At 38.0% G+C, this 20,066-nt stretch overlaps 1 protein-coding gene and 1 long non-coding RNA gene across 3 annotated transcripts in view; one reads left to right on the plus strand and one right to left on the minus strand.

Annotated features, from left to right (window-relative positions):
- Positions 1–20,066, minus strand: part of LOC124349621 (LIM homeobox transcription factor 1-alpha-like) — a 947,038-nt gene that overhangs the window by 665,714 nt on the left and 261,258 nt on the right. The window lies entirely within an intron of this gene.
- LOC124350301 lies at positions 166–942 on the plus strand. 2 transcript variants are annotated; one of them, XR_006920698.1, is made up of 4 exons: positions 166–417; positions 478–595; positions 670–838; positions 917–942. It is a non-coding gene; the product is annotated as an uncharacterized LOC124350301 (long non-coding RNA). The 2 variants fall into 2 exon arrangements; XR_006920699.1 differs by having other exon boundaries at positions 519–595.

Raw genomic sequence — 20,066 nt, forward strand, 5'->3', positions numbered from 1 at the left:
TGGTGTGCCCGCAAATACACAACACTGAACTTGGAAGCAGTCGACAAGTTTAGTCAAAAGTCCAGCGTCCACAACACTCCGCACAGCTTAGGCTTTTTCTTGGGAAATTCCCCAAGAAAGCTGGGTATCAGGAAAAGGCCTCAGAACGTGAGAAGTTGTAACATAGGTAAATCATTTCGTCTGATGAGTCAACAATCAACGTTAAGCTAGCTTCGAAAATTACCAATGATTCACAGGTAAACTCGAGTGATTTCGTCTGTAATAACTTGTCGGTGATGTGTTCTATTCCGTGTATTCGTGTTGGATAACATGTTTTTCATCAACTCACAGAGTAAACGTGAAAGTCGTGCAACCTACCGTCAACTATTTTGTTTAAACTCATTGTATTCTACTGAATGTGTCATCAAAATGATACAGGTAAATATCAACACTAGCTTTACTTCATGCTAAACATATATTCTTCTCATGTTTTATTAGGATTAATCTTAATTATCGGCTGTTTCTATTGAATTTGCTAGATCACTGACTCCAGCATGGAACAATCTCTCATTCCATCTTATAGAGAATCTTGGATAACTGATTTGTGGTTTCATGTGTATAAAAGTTCACTTGTCATGTTACTTAACTTTATTAATTGCAGTCTAATATGAATTTTTGTTTTATTTACAGGTTTCTAAATTGGCATGACTGACTATATGAGAAGCTATGTCCTTCCAAGAAAAGGACTTACAGTAGACAAGATTCCTTGTTTGCTAACCCGTTGGCTGCTACCCATGAATCTCCCTATTTTTCAACAACAAAAAAAGATGTTAAATATTGTGATCATGCTATCATCATTGTAAGTTGTGTTTACATTGAATTTAGAGAAGTTGTTATACTAATAGCAATTTTAACGATTGTTTGGTTTCTTATTTAGATGTTGCCTATAAGACCAAAGTGGGGCATCTTGTTATCCCTCTAAAATAAGGCAATGACCACACGTTCAACGCGGATCATTCGTTCTGTCATCGAACTTGACTCATTCCATCTTCTGGATTGCTTAGGATAGCTGATTGGTGTTACCTGTGTAACTTCATTGTCATGTCACTGAATTTAAATTTTGTTTACATTTTGTTTCTTGATTTAGCCATTTTGGTAATGACCGAGAAGATGCGGCATACATGAACATCATTTAGGCGGCCAGCATCATTCGACTATACCCAATCGACTTCTACTACCCTGCTGTCAACACAGCACGGAGTGTTACCCTTTAGATTTTTGGCTGTTCGCGATGTGTGATGGCGTTTCCTTGGACGAGATGATGATTTTGGCGAGAAAAATATTGCGTGAGTAATATACTTAAAACTGTTTAATTATTTTTTTACTTATTTTAAAAATGCTTTTTTTTTCATTTGCAGTTTCTAACCTTCAGGTTCCTAAATATGAAAAGTAATGTTCGTTCAAGAAAGTCAACGAGGTCCCTTACTCCCTTGTTTGCTAACCAAATGGCTGCTACCCTTGAATCTCCCTATTTAGCTCCTTACACAGTCCCTCTTGATTTGAGGTATGCTTTTTGTCGCTACAATCTTATTGAAAATTATTGTCATCCAATTAAATGTTCATTCTGCTTACAGGGTAATCCTTCGCTACTGATCATGTACTTCATTGGTGAAACTGAAAACCGACGAGAGAATGATGTAATCCAAGACTGATAAATTGTGTAGTTAGATTAAATTACAAGTGTATATCTGGGCTCCCTTTTCTGTGGCCCCGTTTCCCTAACTAACCACTAACCAACGCCCGCCGGTGGTCACTCACCCGCTGTGAAACCAGGAGGAGGGGAGGGCTCTGGTCGAACGGGGACTTGGAAGGCGCATGATCTGAGGGTCATGAGTCTAACCCGGAAGCCTAGTATGACTAATCGCTCCCCAGTAAAACTTGCCTCGCACTCTTCTCTCCTCTTCCATTTCCAGGTAATCTCCCTGGATCTACGCCGACACTGCATGTGCGAGTTTTAGCAAGCAATCCGCCACCCAATTTGACAAAAAAGTGATAGTTTGTTTTCACGGAAATTGCGTCAGACGGTTAACAAATTTCTAGTTCAAAAATCTCATGTAGAAATTAGCATCTAGTCTACTGGTGCAAATTGCGATTCTTTAAGCTTGATTAATTTAGATGATGTGTTAAAAGCTATTTTGGGTAGCTAGAAAATTGAACTAATTCGCTTTTTCAGAATATTTTGAAGAGAGATCACAAGAAAATCTAAAAACAACGAAGTGATCTAAATCCAAAATATTCGGAAAAAGTGGATTAGTTCAATTTTTTAGCTAGCAACAATAGCTTTTGATACATCACCTAAATTAATCAAGCTTGAAGAATCGCAATTTGCACCAGTAGACTAGATGCTAATTTCTACATGAGATTTTTGAACTAGAAATTTTTTTACCGTCTGACGCAATTGCCGTGAAAACAAACTATCACTTTTTGTCAAATTGGGTGGCGGATTGCTTTCTAAAAAGCCTCGCACAAAAAAAATGTTTTTTGTACCGGACGCTCTGTTTAATGAATTATTTATTTTGTAAGTGTTCCAGTTTAATGGAGGTTTTCATATTTTATGAATGATTCGTTTACTCAATAATAACAATTACATATTATAGAAAACTGACATTTGTGGGGAAATGGGGGTTTGAGAAATGTTGGTGGAAGTTATGGGGTTTAAGGAATAGATGTGGTTATATAGGTAGGTATATGGATGTGATAGACAAAGGATTTTATCTTGTTAAAACAAACCACAACTTCTTCTAGTTAATGAAAATCAACTGCCCCCCCCCTTATCTCCTCCTCGCTGGTTTCCCAATTGCGAAGGCATGTTTATTATTTGTTCAACGTAAAAAATTCCCCGTATTACTATTTTTTTTTCATTCTCATCATATAAACGGTTAACTTTAGGCGCAAATAGCAATTAAACAAAATACTGGATGTAACTGATGTAGCACAACACCAGCGATTCAACACCAAGAAACTTTTCTGTTCCTTTTCAACATATAAACCGTTAACTGCATAGACACAAATAACAATTAAAACTGGATGTAACTTTTGTGCACAACACCAGCAGTCCGGCACCGAGGAACAGCAACAGCATAACTCAAAGCAAAAAATCTTTCACCAGTATAGGCTGCAACAACATGCCATATTGGACAGCAACATCACTGCTACTTAAACATAAACCTATGACCAAAATGAAATTAATGTTTGATCAATGGAAATTTTGTATAAAATTTAAAAAAAAAAATCACTTCAAATGGAGTTCACCCAAACATTCTATGGCAACACTATCTGATAACTATAGTTTAAACAAAAATTTACATGTAACTAGATTACTCATTTAAGATTTCAATACAAATTCATTTGAAATTTGTAGTGCTCTGCAGCGAAACAAAAACATTCTACAATATCTGCCTATCTTGTAAACCAATTCCCCTTAATCAATCCATAACTCAATTTACATATGATCAAAGGAAAGAGCTGTTGACATGAAGAAATCCCCAAATGTTAAAATTAAACAATGTAAGCAATTATAGTAGTCCAAGCATGATACTTCCCAAGTTAGAACTTATAATTTTTATCAAATTACAATTTCAAGGAGTCTTCTTGCAGTTCTACTGGATGTCCAACATTTCGGCAACCACAATGCAGCATGATCCAGCGTCAACTCAGATATGGCTGATCCCAGAAGACTTGAAGCATGGGACTCTCCCACACTCCAGGACAACATCAGCACCAAAGACTGCATCAACAGCTCAATTTAATCACACTTTTCACTGGATGACTGCAATGAATCCATGCGCACATTAGACTGCAACAAAGAAGCGCAGACTTCACCTGGCTATTGAAAAACAAAAACCAGTTACTAACAAGGAACAGAATCAGACATAACAAAACGACAGAAGTATGAAGTTAAACTATACAATCTCTCAGAATTACCTTGATAAATCTTACAAAGGAATTTGTAGTTGTCAAGTTTTTTCAACTTGAAAATAACAAATGTAATCCACATTTCCATAATGGTCTTAACTCATAATTGCAACAGAGAAACAAAGGGGTCTACTCTCTAGTCATTAACTAAATCTGTAGCGATCAACTATCAATTGAATACAAAATATTAAAAAAAAACACAAGATTTCCCAAGTAACAACCAATTAATATCAATCAAATTACCAGTTCAAGAAGTTTTCCTGCGGTTACACTTGGGATAGCACCAGCTTGATAAACTGCATGCAGAAGCTGCAACTCAACCATGACTCGATCACACCTTTCACCAGCTGGCTGCAACAAAACCACATTAATGATACTACAGCCATGAAGCTCAGACTTTGTCGTGTTCTAAATTTCTGCAACAGTTGAGCAAATGGATCTGATTCTCCATTTCCAACATGAAAATCAACTAATAAAAGTAAAACCTATTGCATTATTGCAGGGAGATTGATCAAAAAATTACTTTACTAGCTCTGAAGTGTTTCTGCACGAGATGAGACGTACAGCTATAACAATGGCCGACATTTCGACAAATTGGACAGCAGTTTCGACCCACGTCATCACATGCATTGGCCAAGTGAAGTTAGATACCAGATTGCCTGTAAATTCAGACAGAGACGTCAGAGATTAATTAAATTTAAGAAATGCAAACTAGCATTACCAATTACATTTAATGGCTAAAAATGTAGATCGACACCATTCAACTTGGAAGACACTATCAAGTCAGCGTCTCGGAAACAAATGGAAAATATTTCTTCTTCACGAAGACACTCGCGGCACCTGGCGGATGGGGGGACAATCCGCCGTTTTGGCGACTGTAGAACTCCACCCCACCGACAATCGAACCCTAATATTTTAAATTTATTGAAATTTCTTTGTATGCGACAGTAGAACTCCAAAGACATAAGATGATAAGAACTCCTTTTTTAAATATTATTCAAAATACCCGACAATAGAACTCCAGTGCCCGACACCGACAGTAGAACTCCACTACGCGACAATAGATCTCCATTAAATTCTTTAATTATTTTCATGTTCGACAGTAGAACTCTATTGAATTTTAAATATTTTAAATGTCCGACTATGGGCCTATGGCAGAGAAAATTTCCGCGTTTTGGGGCAGGAAAAGGGAATTTTTGAATGTAGTTTTCTGACTGATGATTCTGACTGTCTGATCTGACCGCTAGATGGCGTTGTGGCGAAACGTTTTTTTTTTTTTTTTTTTTTTTTTTACATTTTTTTTTTTTTTACCCTTTCGGCGTGCCATAATGTTGAGCAATGCTATCCAGCCGTTCCGTCCGTCCAGTCTGTTCGTGAATGCTAAGGAATCTATTGGCTGTCCACTAGATGGCGCGTGTCTTCGGTAGAGACGAAAAATGCAAAAACTGTGAGTAAAATCGCTGAGTACCGGCTGTCGTTATGCAATTGCCATATGTCGTTGGGTTATGGGTCGGAAAGTCATTGGAACGTCCAAAGTAATGAATAAAGAAAAATTTGTTGCGATATCTGACGAGTGATTCATACTCTACAAACAGCCTCGATGGTTCACGATGGCACTGTTTCTTTAGTAGTAAACGGCCACACTCACAGTCTCACATACACGAAACTGTATAGAAACTGCGGGGGTCAAATTTGTGTCCTGCCCGTTTCGAAACTCAACGTACCAGCGATTATTTGCATTACTTGAAATCTGACCAAAAGGAGGACTGTTGTGAACTTTATTCAGCATTGCGTAGTTTCCCAGCTCACATAGTATTTTATGTAATATCCACACATTCAGGTTAATTATTATAGCGTTGCAATCCTTCTTTACATTTTATATCGCGTGTTGATTATAGTCCTGCAACCTAATGAACGTTGTATTAATTTATTAACCGTTCTATTAACATATTCGTTAACCAACGTAACTTCAGATGGCATCAACGCGAGCGACGGTCTCTCAAGTTCAACTAAAATAAATTTGCATTCCATTAACAATTCCATTAATTATTTATTATCGCGACTACAGAGCATCGTACAGAACGAGGTATCACTAACTCCACTCAACGGATCCAAGGTGCCAAAATTACTTTCAGTAGATGCCCGCATTCAGGTTCGTTATTACATTGCTCACGATCATACTTAATATTTTATTGCACGGAAAGGTACGGAGAAAGAGAGAATCACGAAAGCAGAAAAAGGCTTCACTTAACTTAAGTTTTTAACGGCGGTACTCACATTCAACTATAAGCAGTTGACCCAGATAAATAATGAATTTGTGATATCTGTCGTAGACGTGGAAATGCGTGTAGCCAATATGAATAGCAGGAAATCTCTGCAATGCAAATGTTGTGTTTTGAAAATCTGGAAATTATTTGATTTTATTTTAAAAAAAGAAAAACAGTCGACATCGGTTGTCTGAATTTCAAATAAAACATTCAGTGGCCTGCGTGTGTTAGGAAAACGATCAATAGAGGGCAAATAATTGACGGGACGCTTCATTTGAACTTTGGTAGATGTACGCATCTGACGTTTCAAATTTCCATTAACATGGTGATCAAAGGATCAAATGTAACCCAAATTAACTCCATAGTACAAGATATGAACTGTATAGAGTTAATTATAATTCATAATCATTGAACTTCAGCATTCAGTTCAGAATGGCAATGACAAACGTCAGACGCACTAAACTAATACAGGATGGCATCTCAATTACATCCTATACGCTTCCGGATTTTCAATAGAGACGTGAACGTCAAAAAGCGGCAAGGGTTTGAATGAGCAACGCCCACGTCAGTGAAGCAGCAAATAATAGCTCGATGACAGTCGGTCGAAGTCAAAGGATTGCGAAGGATTGACAACAACTGCAGTCAAGTTCCATGACACAGACACACGGAATTTAATAAAAAATAAATAAACGGAAAAATATTAATAAAGTAATCGTACCCTACACCCGCAGCAAGCGATAAACAATCTAGAACGCGCAATGAAGCGCAAGTATTAAATTTCAGTGACCAACTCGGTCCGTGCAGAGCAACAAATTCAAGCAACGAGATTAATCGCGCCGTAAAATTGGATGTCGAGACAACTAACTAATCATTCCGCTGCCTCGCCTTCCACCTTTAATCTTTACGAGCCGTAAGCCCGTAAGAAAACGCAACACTCACACACATGACCACGGAACAACCGATACTGCCAACTGGCAAATTCTGGTGGGCATTACGCAATAAGAGAAAAATTAAAATAAGGGGAATAACGGAGTAGAAAAAGCTAATAACGATGAAAGATAACGAAAGAACCCAGGCTTTATTACATCTGCTGTCTTATGGGCGTTCTAGTGCTCCGTGAAAATCCAACAAAAACCACCGGTTAGGAGAAGGGTAAGTAAGGTTCTTATGGGCGTTACCTAGACACCCTGCATCATAAGGAAAACATTCGGTGTGGTTGCGGCTTTGGGTGTGCGGATGAAAAGCGTTTCCATGGAGATAAACTTATTTATTTATTGGGTATTTTAAAATTGCTTGAAGAACACTTCCGTTCGTTATGTCTGGGTGGGGATTAGAAATCGATTCGGCGTAATCTCAGTCCAATCTTTCAAATAAATTTTCAAAAAATGATGCGATAAATATATTACTCTTCTTGCTGTTTTGATCCGTTGCTGTACACTAAGCTCATATGCCGGTGGCCCATACAGAAAGTAAACTTTTCCTTTCTGCGCTATGACCTTATTATTAATCTATTGACTACACATCGGAAGTGATGACGACATTAACCCCTCTCCTCCTGCACACTACCGGGTACCGGCTTATGAGAAGAACGGATCAATTCGTGCTCAGTGTCCCAGCTCTTTCCTTTGCTGGGCATTGCAATATTGCACATTGAAATTTGTCTTTGAACAAAGATTTCGATGTGCTTTCGATATCTGCCAGTTCTGTTTTACTTTGCCTTCTGGCGATGGTAAGTGGGTGGGGGAAGCCAGGAGGGAATCTGGGCTGAGAGCAGCGATATAGAGAAAAGTAGACAAATGTCCCTTATAACTTAAGCTATATACCGTATATAAGAGTTTGCAATCTCCATGTTATTGTTGCGAATATCTCAACCACGCAAAAAGTTCACCGAAGCAAACGAAAAAGCAGGAAAATTGAGCAAATACCAAACTTATTAATCGAGAAAGTTTGAGGCATGGAGATGAAATTTTTTAATTTCTCGTGACCAAAAATGCCAACATGCGCCTAAAAGACTGGCGACGCCTTCATCAATGCCCAAGAGGCCGAGACGTTCGTCCATGGGAATAATTGAAAAGTAATTTAACATCTTTGTAGAGAGTTTTATTTTTTTTTTCACGAGTCTATAATTAACGTATTCCCAAGAGTATAACGAAACAAAAACTACAAGAGCTCCAAACTAAGACTGTCGTAACTAAAATTTTTTTTCGTAAGCATGCAGCTGCTCAAAGTTGAAATCAGTTCAATATATTTTGATATTAATCGTTTGCCGACTTTCTCTCTGGAAGCGACTTGAAAACAACAGTGATGAATTGCTCTGCGTCCTGTCCCAAAGAAAAACTCCCGTTATTTAATTATGTAAAACAATCCCATTTCACTGCGTCTAATATCAAGCCTATCATACATTCCCTGAATTCTTATTCGATTTTTGAAGCAGCACCGCCTCTAGCCTATTGATATTACAGCAACGAAATATCCTTCTACGTAGGTACTAAACCAAACTAAACATCCCACCAGCATTCGCATAAGACGCACCGCGCAAATTAGTGTATTAGAAGCGAATGTTACTTGTTGAGCCATTACTCGGCCATTACTATAAACTCTCTACTAAACAGTCATCCAACTGTTAACATGTTGCACCGGTTGCATCAATGCGAATTTTTCTCCTTCCCTACAACATCCGAGCCACACAGCCATCATTGCCTACCAAGTTAACTGGAATTCCACTTTCAAAAAATTGTTCGACCTTTGAGCCCTCATTTTAGCTTTTCTTAACAAGTCAAGAACGAAACCGTCTTCTTTTCTATACAATTTGTTGATGCTACCTGATGGAAGCGAAGGCGCGATTTCAATCAGGATAATACCAAAGCAAGATAAAGTGTGCGCTTCCGGATGTATTTGAATTTCTTTTCATTCAACGTCCAGCAAACAAAACGTAAATGGCAAAAGTTAACTTATGAGATATGAGCTATAGCTCCGGCAATGTTGAATGAATGCCTTTTTGATCGCTCTCTTTGCACTTCATAAAATGTATATGGGAAAACTGTGAAAACTTAACAAATTGAGACCTTGTTCTTTCCACTGTGACTCCCATCACTCGCGCACGGTTAAATTAATTGCTTTCTCCTTTGTCTCTTCCGTACCAACGCATCTGGTTTAATAGGAAGAAATGGGAGATAAAAAAGACTTTCGTCGTCTCATCATTCCGTAATGGAGACAAATAGGTAGTATGCCACTTATGGAAACGTGTTTCAGTGATAGTTCTGATTTCAGAGGAAAACATTTCGTTGTCGACATACTAATCGACGCGGCATAGTCGACGGCAGTCGTCAGAAGATGACTTTTCTTTGAAATTGTTGCTGCCGAATGCCGCCCGAATGTGAGAATAGACCGGCAAGGAAACATATCGTTTGAGGCAGCATATATATATATAGTTATTCCGTGGGAGAAAGCGTTCGCACCGGAATGTGCAAACAGGATGAACAGGTCGACATCAAACGAAAGGCGACATCAAATCAATACCAATGCACACGAAAGCTCATGTGCCTGATTGAATTTATTTGCACACATTTATTTGACGTGAAAGTGGTGAAACCTCGGCTGTTACCACTTGTTTCAACTCTTATTCTCTTATAGGGGCACGTTCGTTTTAACTCTTTGCTGGTCGAAATTGTACATCAATGGATTGTAGAGAAACATTTACGAACATCTTCAATGCGGTGTGAATTTCAAGACGATTAAGTTTTGGGCAGGTAAAAAAAAAATGAAATGGAGCGCGTCATCCAATTGAAATTCAATAAGGTGTCGAAGAGCATTGCCTGTTGCATCCGTCTCATTTTCAAACGGATTTTCACCTTGGCGAGGTTTTCCTCAGGGGGGGGGGGAATGTTTCTTTTTAAATGAATGTACCCTATAATAACAATTTAATTGAGATATGTATAGACTGGCCTACTGCATTACGCCAATATTGTATGTAAAAGATTGGGACGTGACCCCACAACACGCCTTTCATATGCTCTTACATCAAATAACCCACAGACGTCATTTCTTACATTTGAAGGATAAAAAGTCACACGTGCCTTATCATCATTACATGGGGATATGTGAAGTGAACTTTATTAACTTTTCTGCTCTAAACTGACAAGTTGTGAAACAGAATATAGTCACGACTTCCTCTGGCTACTTCCTGTCTTTGGATTTGCTTTAATAATTAGAAAGTAGTAAATTAAAAATTGTTAATCTGGAGGGCGAGGGTCTCAATTGCCAAAACAGAAAGAAGTGACAATTAACATGTCGGGAGACTTTCGCTTTTCTGCCAGAGGAAACTAAAACAAATTTAACGAAAATTCACCTTCCGTACGACGAATAATTACTATAACTATAACAACCATTCCTATTCTGTCACTTTGCATCTTTCCGCATGTCTGCTGTCACTGTTGGCTGTCCCGGCGTTTTTCCTCATCTCACGTTTCGTGATTGACTCAGATGTGAAGATGTATCTAAGACGGTGCGGATCCCAGCTTCCACAAGCGGAAGTGATCGTTCGGTGCGCGTGCGAAGGAATCGTCAATAGTTCCCTGAACGGAAGTAAAAAGCCCTGACTACTGTGACTGCACTTTTTAGGTATGCATTTCACACGGACAGACGATTTCAATTCTACTTTGTCTCTCAACTCTTGGATTTCCTTCCGGCTGAAAGTTTGTCGAACGGAGAACTGCTGTTCATCTTTAATAAAGCGAAACCTTTCATAATCGATCCAGTTTACACTATATATACGTTGAGTTCAACCCACCACTAAAATAAAGAAGCAGCGCAGTTCAAACGTGTCTCAGCGTCGTTCTGGAGGTTGTGAATAGCTTTCTGGTCTGCATGGTCTTCCGTTCACTTAGGCCTACAGGAAAAGTTCTCTTTGTGATTTTCCCGATTTTCCTTCGACAACGACATTTTAAAGTACAAAACTAATTTTTCAAAATCTGTATTTGTTTTGCTGGTCTTGTTCAGAATTCCACTTTCTTGTTTATCTGAATTTGGTAGGCGCCTAGTCACCTTCAAATTTCAAATCAAGAAAACTTGTTACTTTTCACTGAAGACGTCAAATGTCCCGCCATTCCGTTTTTAGCCAGCAACACCACCTTGCGTTAGCTATGGCAGTTCCAAAAGTATAGGAATCAAGCGGGAACGTCGCTATTCAGCTACGTGCTTGATTGAAATGATCGTCATCTTCTATATCGATCCGTTGCATCATCCCACGCCCTTGCAATCCACGACTTATTGCGTGTGCCAAGAATGAACGCGACAACAATGAGATGTAGGCTAATGGGGTTTATGATATTATATGATTGGAATTAAACTTGTAAATTTCCAGTGCTATTTCTCAGCACTGTTTTCTGAGGATCCAATTACTTTTTAATCCAGCATCCCTGCAACCTTTTATATTTACATTGCATTCCTTTTGTGTTGCTACTCAATTTAAAATGTTTTCACCTGCTCATACTTATTCCGTGACTATCCATATTTATGATCGCTTCACATTTCAATCTCAATCTTTTCTATAGTATGAATCCCGTCCCCAAAAATGGAAGAAGTTGCTGTTCGAAGTCAGAACAGCCGTCACAGTTTAACTATTCAGTTATGATAATTATCAATTTTTCTCTTCTGAACCCGTTAGCCCTATGTGTTGCTTTCCTGGTAAAAACCAAAAACAAAGTAATATATTATTAACGCTAAAAGGTAGCATATATAGATGATATATATGTAATAAATACGTAACAAAGGCTCCAGTGTTTATTGTAGGCGAATGTATCACATTATTGCATCAGCCGTTTTAATAATAATTTTTCCACCAGGACATATAGTTATTCCAGGAAACGGACAAAATGTTTCACATTATTATTTGACATCGTAGCCCGTGGACATAGGCTATATTATATGATTTCAGCATTTCTTTTCCTTCGGCCGATGACTTAGGCCTACTGCAATATATTTATGTTGGGCTTATACAAGAACCAAATAAGCAGCTTTGCAATATGGATTTTCTTTTATATGCAAGATGTATGATATCTTAAAAGCGGATAAATAATACGATAATCAGCAGAGAAGAATATTAAAGAAGGCAAAACCAAAATATTTTTTTTTTCTGTTGGAACGCGCTCGTTTCGGATGCGAATCTTTCGATCTTACGTCATTAATATATTGATTAGCAAAATAGGCCCTATATATTAGCATTAAAAAACTACAATTTAAACCTGTTCACAGCTGTCACTTTTCCACGCTGAAAAGAAACATTCCGGCGTTTCTCACAATATTATTTTCCCGTCGTTTTTTCGTTACTTTAAATCAAATAATATAAATAACAGGCAATAAACATGCTTTTTGTGTACTAATTAAATAGCACTGACTAACAGCGAAATTAGAGAGCGGTATACCGGTATATATATCCTTTGGGGAAGTCATTGCGATGTAAACCAACAGGTCAATAAGATGTGATTTTTTTTTTCGATGAGACATATTATATATATTGAGATTACGTTCGTTTATTTCCGATTTGCTATATAGGGCTTACTCCCTACTAGCACAGAGATATCCATAGAATATCCTATGGATGTCAGAGCCGATCCACTCTCTAAGAAACGCTGTGTTGAAAAAGGGAAACATGACCATGCTTTGAAAATATTCTAAATTCTATGTTTTCAAAACGGAAACACAAAGTTTAAAAAATGGAGTAAATTTCTTTTTCTCATTTTTACCTTCGCGCCACTTTTGACATTAAACCTAATAAACGCCCCTCATTAAACGACACATGATTTAACTAAACATTGCGTTAAGAAAAGGTAAAAATGTTAACTTTTTGCATCTCTTTGGCGGGATGTAAAAAACAAACATTTTGAAACATCAACAAATGAAATAAGTATATATCGCGTGAATTGGTTTGATAATCAAGTTTATTGCAAACCTTATCTTTAGTTTGAATACATCCTAGCAGAAAATTATCAACGGCTTGTTTCCTCCAAATTTCACACAGCGGCGGTAGAATAATTATTCAACATATTTAATAAAAGGCCCATGCCACTCATTTGATATGGTTGCGATGGGTATTGAACTCGGGACTCCCGGGTCCCAGTTCGATGTTGATCCACTGTGCCATTCTAGATATATATAGAATCCTTCACAATCATGTCATATTAGACGATGGGCGTTGGGACCATTGAAAATTTTTCCGAATATCCAAACATCACTTCCAATTCGCTTCGTAGCACCCATCACACACACCACACAAATGAATTAAAAAACATTATGTGAGCCATTTGGCGACACACTCGATGCATAGATATGCTTAGTCAACTATATCGACGGACAAACTAGATGTATAGGCCATTTCACGCACCGTGCCTATGCACGTTACGTATGTTTAGGCAATACGCATACATATAGCATACGAAAGAAACAGTACCTAATGAAAAGCTTTTTTTACACTAATTGTATTAAAGTATGTTGACTGATAGTACTTTTGGGACTTAAAGTACTTAATCTCTTGAATCGTAGTTATTTGAAAAAGTTGTTTATGGCTTTCTTGAAACTATGTTTGGAATTGTCCCCTCAATGAATTTTTTTTTATCTAATAAAATGAATATAAAGAGGATGCAGAGGATTAGATTTTTACCAAATTAAGTATAAATGCATTAACTGCAAATTAAGGTATTCAACTTTAAAGTTAATTCATTTATTTATGTAGATAAAATTTTGTAAGAATTTCGAGAAATATGCAAATAAGGGGAGGGATAACAAGGCCATGGCTTCCAGCATAGCCTGGGGTTCTTTCGGGGCGGTTAGGTTAAAAACAAAAAGAAAACAAATGTGTTTGGTTGGGGGGAATCATTTTTGTTTCGAAAAAAATTTCTAAACATCGTGTGTCGGAGGAGGTGACAAACAAGTCATGTTTAGATATAGCAAAACATTAGTTTCCTTTTAGAACACAGCGTTTCTTAGAGAGCAGTTGGATTTCCCAGTTGGACGTCCTATGGATGTTTAAAGGATATACTAATGTCCTCTCCTGTGGACGTCCAACTTGGGATATCCATGGACGTCCGAAAAACGGACGTCTTTGGTATCAGTTAAAAATTTGGGAAAAATTAAAAATCTAACTTCATCGGGGATCGAACCCGGGCCTCCTGAATGCCATGCCAGTGCTATGCATCCATGCTATACTTGTTCTTACTAATTTGAAACAAAGGGGATATTCAAGCTTCCCTACTAGCACACAATGTCCACAGGACGTTCTATGGATATCCTGTGAACGAAAACCGTCCGTCTGTTTAGCGTCAGCTACGGATATCCTATGGATGGAATGTTTGGATCAAGAAAACACGGTCCATACTGGGATGTCCTATGGATGTCCATCGGTACCAATCTGGGATTTGAAGTTAATCGTTCGTTTCAGATCCTTATTCTGATATCCATACGATGTCCAATTCTCATCACGAATGTACGTTTGACTTCACATCCGAGATTGGTACCAGATGGACATTCATAGGACATCCCAGTATGACCATCCGTTATCTGGATCAAAATATACCATCCATAGGATATCCGTAGCTAACGCTAAACGGAAAAACGGAAAATGGACCGTCGGATATCCAATGGACGTCCTATGGACAATGTGTGCTAGTAGGGCTTGACTGTACCATACCCTAGTCCTCTAATTGCTATACGCATCGTACGCATGATCGAAGCTAACGAAAGCTCTTATATATATACGGTACCGTCAGTGCCATCTCAATCGGCATCTATCACAATTATCTTGTAGGCTACTGGCAAAAGTTGTTGCAACTTTTATTAAAGAATTAAACCTACGGCCTACCCACCTGAGAACCTTTATACTACGTTTTTTTTTCTTTTATCAAAAAATTTCTAGATAACTTTTACTGGCAATAGGCTAAGAAACCTATAGACAATATGCGTAGGCTTTTGTAAAAACAGCGTAAACTTTCCTGCTCATATCCATTAATATAGGTCTAATTATTTTTACTTGTCGGTTTTAATGCTGGATATAAAAAACCTGTGGGGTTCGTTTTGTTTAGCTCTAATTGGCTCTTGATGATCTTTTAAAACATTTAATGATGTTGACTTTGTATATAAGGGAATAATGAAATAAGACATCAATTACTCGCCTAGTTGTCACTAATTTCTAGCTTCATAATGCTCAGAAGTTCGAAATATTTTTAATAATATGCTTCGAGGAAAATTCCCAGTGCTGTCGTCCTCGCTATTAAGAATAAGATGACAAGTCCCTTATTTAGCTGATGTTAAGCGAATTAATGAAACAGCTAGAAAATATCTAGTGCCGACATGATTTATAGCGACTGTATTGAACATCCCCAATAATCGTATTGAATTTGAATCAATGTTGTGCAACATTTTTGCAGAGAGCTCAACCAGCTGTCTCGCAAGGTTTATTTATTTATTTTTTATTGAGAGATTTTGTATTTGTTAAAATATTAAATTTAATAGCGCTCTTGTGGTGGAGAGGGGAGCAGTTATTTTAATTTTCTTAAGAATAGCTACATTGTCTTTTTTTGCATGTAAATATCTGTACGGTATTATCTTATCCTTCTCAGATCAATTCAATTAAGAACAACAGGTTTGTTTGATTTTTTTTTTCATCATAACCGGCATCATATACCGGCGTAATGTCGCGTATCGATCCTTGAAACTGAAACTCTCGGTATTCTCTGTACTATATAAAACGCAAAGTGTGACGTGCGACACTGTTGATCTGCTGATGTATAGATGGATCTAACTCTATGCAACAACCAAACACTTGCGAAAGAATTCAAAGTTGCAAATAAAATGTTCACGTCCTGAAATAAAATAATAAAACGCAGCGAGCACACACTCACATGAGACATGACCACAAAACAACCGACACTGCCATGATGAGGTGAGCGTTACTCTCTATAAGAAGGAAGAGTTGATCAAAATAAAAATAAGGACAACGGAGCAACAATGTAAGAAACCAAAAAAAAGAACCAAACTAACGATGATATAGGCCTACACATTAAAGAAATAAACCAGCCCTTTATATGACATCAACTGTCGTATACGGTATAATGGATGCGATCTGTAGGCATAGTGCCTCCCGAAGTCATTCGTAACTAACGGAATTAAATGACGAGCACGACACGGTTAAATAAGTTTTTTTTTTTTTTTTTTTTTTGCGACTGATTGCTGGGTCGATGAAAAATGGGAAAATTTAACAAAAAATAACGTAAAAACGAGAGACGACGCAATCATGAGCGTACATAGCCACAGTCCTATTCCGTCCCAATCTTTGTATCTTTCCGCATGCACGGCACGTTGTTTCCCCATCTCTCACGTTTCGTGATTTACTCAGATGTGACAATGTAGCTATTCCGGTGCGGATCCCAGTCCACTCTCTTCAAAAAGCGAAAGGGATCGTTCGGTGCGCGTGCGAAGGGATCGTCAAGTTCCCTGAACGGAAGTAACAAGCCCTGACTATATACTGTGACTGCACTTTGTAGGTATACGCATACATACCTATTCCCATTATTACACAATACACACGGACAGACGATTTCAATTCTACTTCGTCTCTCTCAAGTATTCAACTCTTGGATTTCCTTCCGGCTTATGGCTGGAAGTTTGTCGAACGGTTTGTCGAACGGAGCGAACTGCGTTCATCTTTAATAAAACAAAACTTTTCAACCGGAAGAATAAGCTTCAAGGAAATGTGGATTAAAGAGAGGATTATTAGGCCTACATCCCATATAATAATGATATATGCTGGTTTCCATCTTACCTTCTCCCTGTCACTCGTCAATGCGCAAAACCTATACGATATCTCTTAAATGATTTCTTGCTCCTTCTTTTATGACTTCAAAACCTCTGTACTAACGTGCTGTTTTATTCTGCTCCCGTATAGTTGTAAACTGATTGTATAGCTTTGTAATAATTTTATATGTTTAGCATGGCGACACATGAGCACTGTAACTGTATGGTCTGAGCTAAGGCAACACTCAAAACTGAGTAGGCCTTTCAATAAAAAAAAAAAAAAAAAAAAAAATGCTGGTTTCCATTAGAGATGCAGAACATTGGGAAATTGTAAATTCTGGTTGAATTTCCCTGGCTTGGAAGGTCTAATACGATAAAATTTCTGGAGGGTCGAGAATCAATTTGAAGTATTTTTATCGTAACATTAAAAAAAAGTTTCCGAGTTCCTGGGCGTTCCTGGGAGGAAGTTACGCACTTCACAGATGTCTCATTCACCAAAGTATATATATAGCGTATATGCTACCCTACGTAATGCTCTAATATCCGGTACATTTGACGATGTCAATAAATGGGTAAATGCCCGTATTGTGTAACCCAAGAGATTGCAACCCCCATCATGTGATTGTCGGCGGTGGTGGAGATGTGAATGAACACCGCCTACACTAAAAAGCGAATTCGAACCAAGGGCAAATACGAAGCTTATATGCTGCGATATGTTCCAATAGCAGTCTAATAGGAGGATCTGGTTCTGCGCTGCGGTAAGAGTGTAAGACGTTAGATCTCTAGATGGTGTCGAGTCGATATAGAATTAATTGGGTTGGAGTCAGCTATCGTTTGATGAGTTTTGGTGTATGGAATGCAACTTACACATCCCATCTTATTTTTAGGTCGACTCATGAAATCCGAGTGAAATCAAATCATCCTGTCGGAAAAATATGTACAGCTTGGCACCAGAGTTTTATAACGGTTTGGCAAAACAACTAAACGCAACGCGAATTGATTTCTAACTACAGAAAAGCTGGAAAAATTAATCGTCATTACTGAAAAGAAAAAACTATAGGATATTCAAATTTGAACTGTAACTTTCATTTCGAAACTGATGTATGCGAATATTAGAATGTAAGAAAACAAAGCAGTAAATAATTAAGATAATCTCAAAAAATAGCACTATGGCTGAATCAATACTTTCCTACCTTATATGATCTGCACGCATGGCCGTTTTCGTGATGCAAAATGTATTATTTGTAATCGTCAATGCCGAGGGAAAACAGCAGTCAGCACGCCAACACACCTTCCGCCATTTTCAATTTCTTTTTCTTACACTTCCTCTCACTTGCTCCAGAGTGCAGACGTTTCAGCAGAAGGTGCGAGAAGCCGAGAAGGCAGTTTAGTGATGGTAGTTGGTAAAGACAGCACACAAACAAAGTTTGTCTCGTGGACTTGAGTGGTTGACTTGAGTTGAGTGGTTGTTTTTGACTTTTTGTTTTTATTTTGTAAAACTGAATTCAACATTAAAGTGGTGATTGTACTTTTTAACTGGTGCTACCACTGCTGTCCTGTCATGTTTGATGGACGTCTAGGACGAGGTTGTGTTAAAAGTTATTGCAGTTGCAGAAGACGACGCTTCAATCTGTTCATGTTAATGGAACTTGTTCAACGACATCGTGATATCATGCAGTTCTGCTACCAAGTAAGTCGTCATTTAATGAACTACCTATTAAACAAACAATGAACGAACTTCAACAAAACTTCTAAAAAATTGTATTGTATAAAACTATTATAACTTATCGTAGACTTTGCTCTTTCCATTGTGACTCCCACCACTCGCATACGGTAAAATAATAATCGCTTTCTCGTTTGTCTCTTCCGTATATAGGCCTACCAAAGCATCTGTTTTAGTGTTTTAGTAGAAGTGGAATATAAGCTTTTGTCTTCATCATCCCGTAATGGAGGCAAACCAGTAGTATGCCACTTGTGAGAAAAGAGTTTCAGCGATAGTTCACGGCGAATGATTTCAGAGAAAAATTGACGTTTACGACAAAATCAATGCGGCATGGCATAGTTGAGAGCAGGAAACGGCTTTTCCTTGTAATTGTCGCTATACCGAATGTGTGGAATTGTGGATAGACAAACCTCGTGTGAGGCAGCCTATGGTTTCGTGGAAGAAAGCGCTTATGATGTGCACCACGGATATGTGCAGCAGAGGCTGGATGAGTCAACAGCAAACGAAAAGCAGCTTGAAAACGCCCGCTCCGGCTGGTATTAACAACAAGTTTCGATTAGGCTATATTGAACTTTTTAAAAATAGATGTAAAGTATCGTTCCAGTGTATAGACTACTTTGAGTTAAAGTTAAACTCATCACCACCACCACCTTTCAGCTGCTCAACGTTGTTCTCCAACTGCCTGCTGGTCTTCTTGGCCTAACCGGCCCTCTGATCACTTGGAGAGCCGCAAAAGTTCTATAATTGTGATGTCATTGAAAACAACATTTTAACTTTCCTTTTTAACGTCTAACAGCATTTTTTTTTTTTTTTTTTTTTTAATTTAATGATGCAGATTTATTTGGCTCCTTATACCTTTGCAGCACCCCGTGCACCGCCTTGTGTTAGCTTTGGCAGTTGAAATGGTAGGATCACACGGGAACCTCGTTATTCCACGTTATTCAGAGTCTACGTGTTGATTTTTAGACGATGCTAGTAAAAACAATTCTTTTGGTTCATTGGAACCGACGGGCCCGTTCTATCGATCCGTTGCAGCTTCCTATACGACCTCACATTCCACGTCTTGCGTGTGGCGAGACAGAAACATAACAAACACATGACAACAGTGTCACGATTACATGATACACAGTGTGATGTAACGAGGGCGACGATTATTGATTACTTTATTTTATAATAGCTATTATGTCAGGAGGAATTTTTATTTTCACGCGACCGTCTAATGGTTTTTACCATTGGGAAACACGAAATTAGAATAGTTATAAAGCAAAGGAAAACATGTTTGAATCGATTAACATGCTTTCCTTTCTACTGCAGTACGCGAATAAATGTATAGAAGA

Source organism: Daphnia pulicaria, chromosome 7 (assembly GCF_021234035.1).
Source record: "Daphnia pulicaria isolate SC F1-1A chromosome 7, SC_F0-13Bv2, whole genome shotgun sequence".
Classification (NCBI taxonomy): domain Eukaryota; kingdom Metazoa; phylum Arthropoda; class Branchiopoda; order Diplostraca; family Daphniidae; genus Daphnia; species Daphnia pulicaria.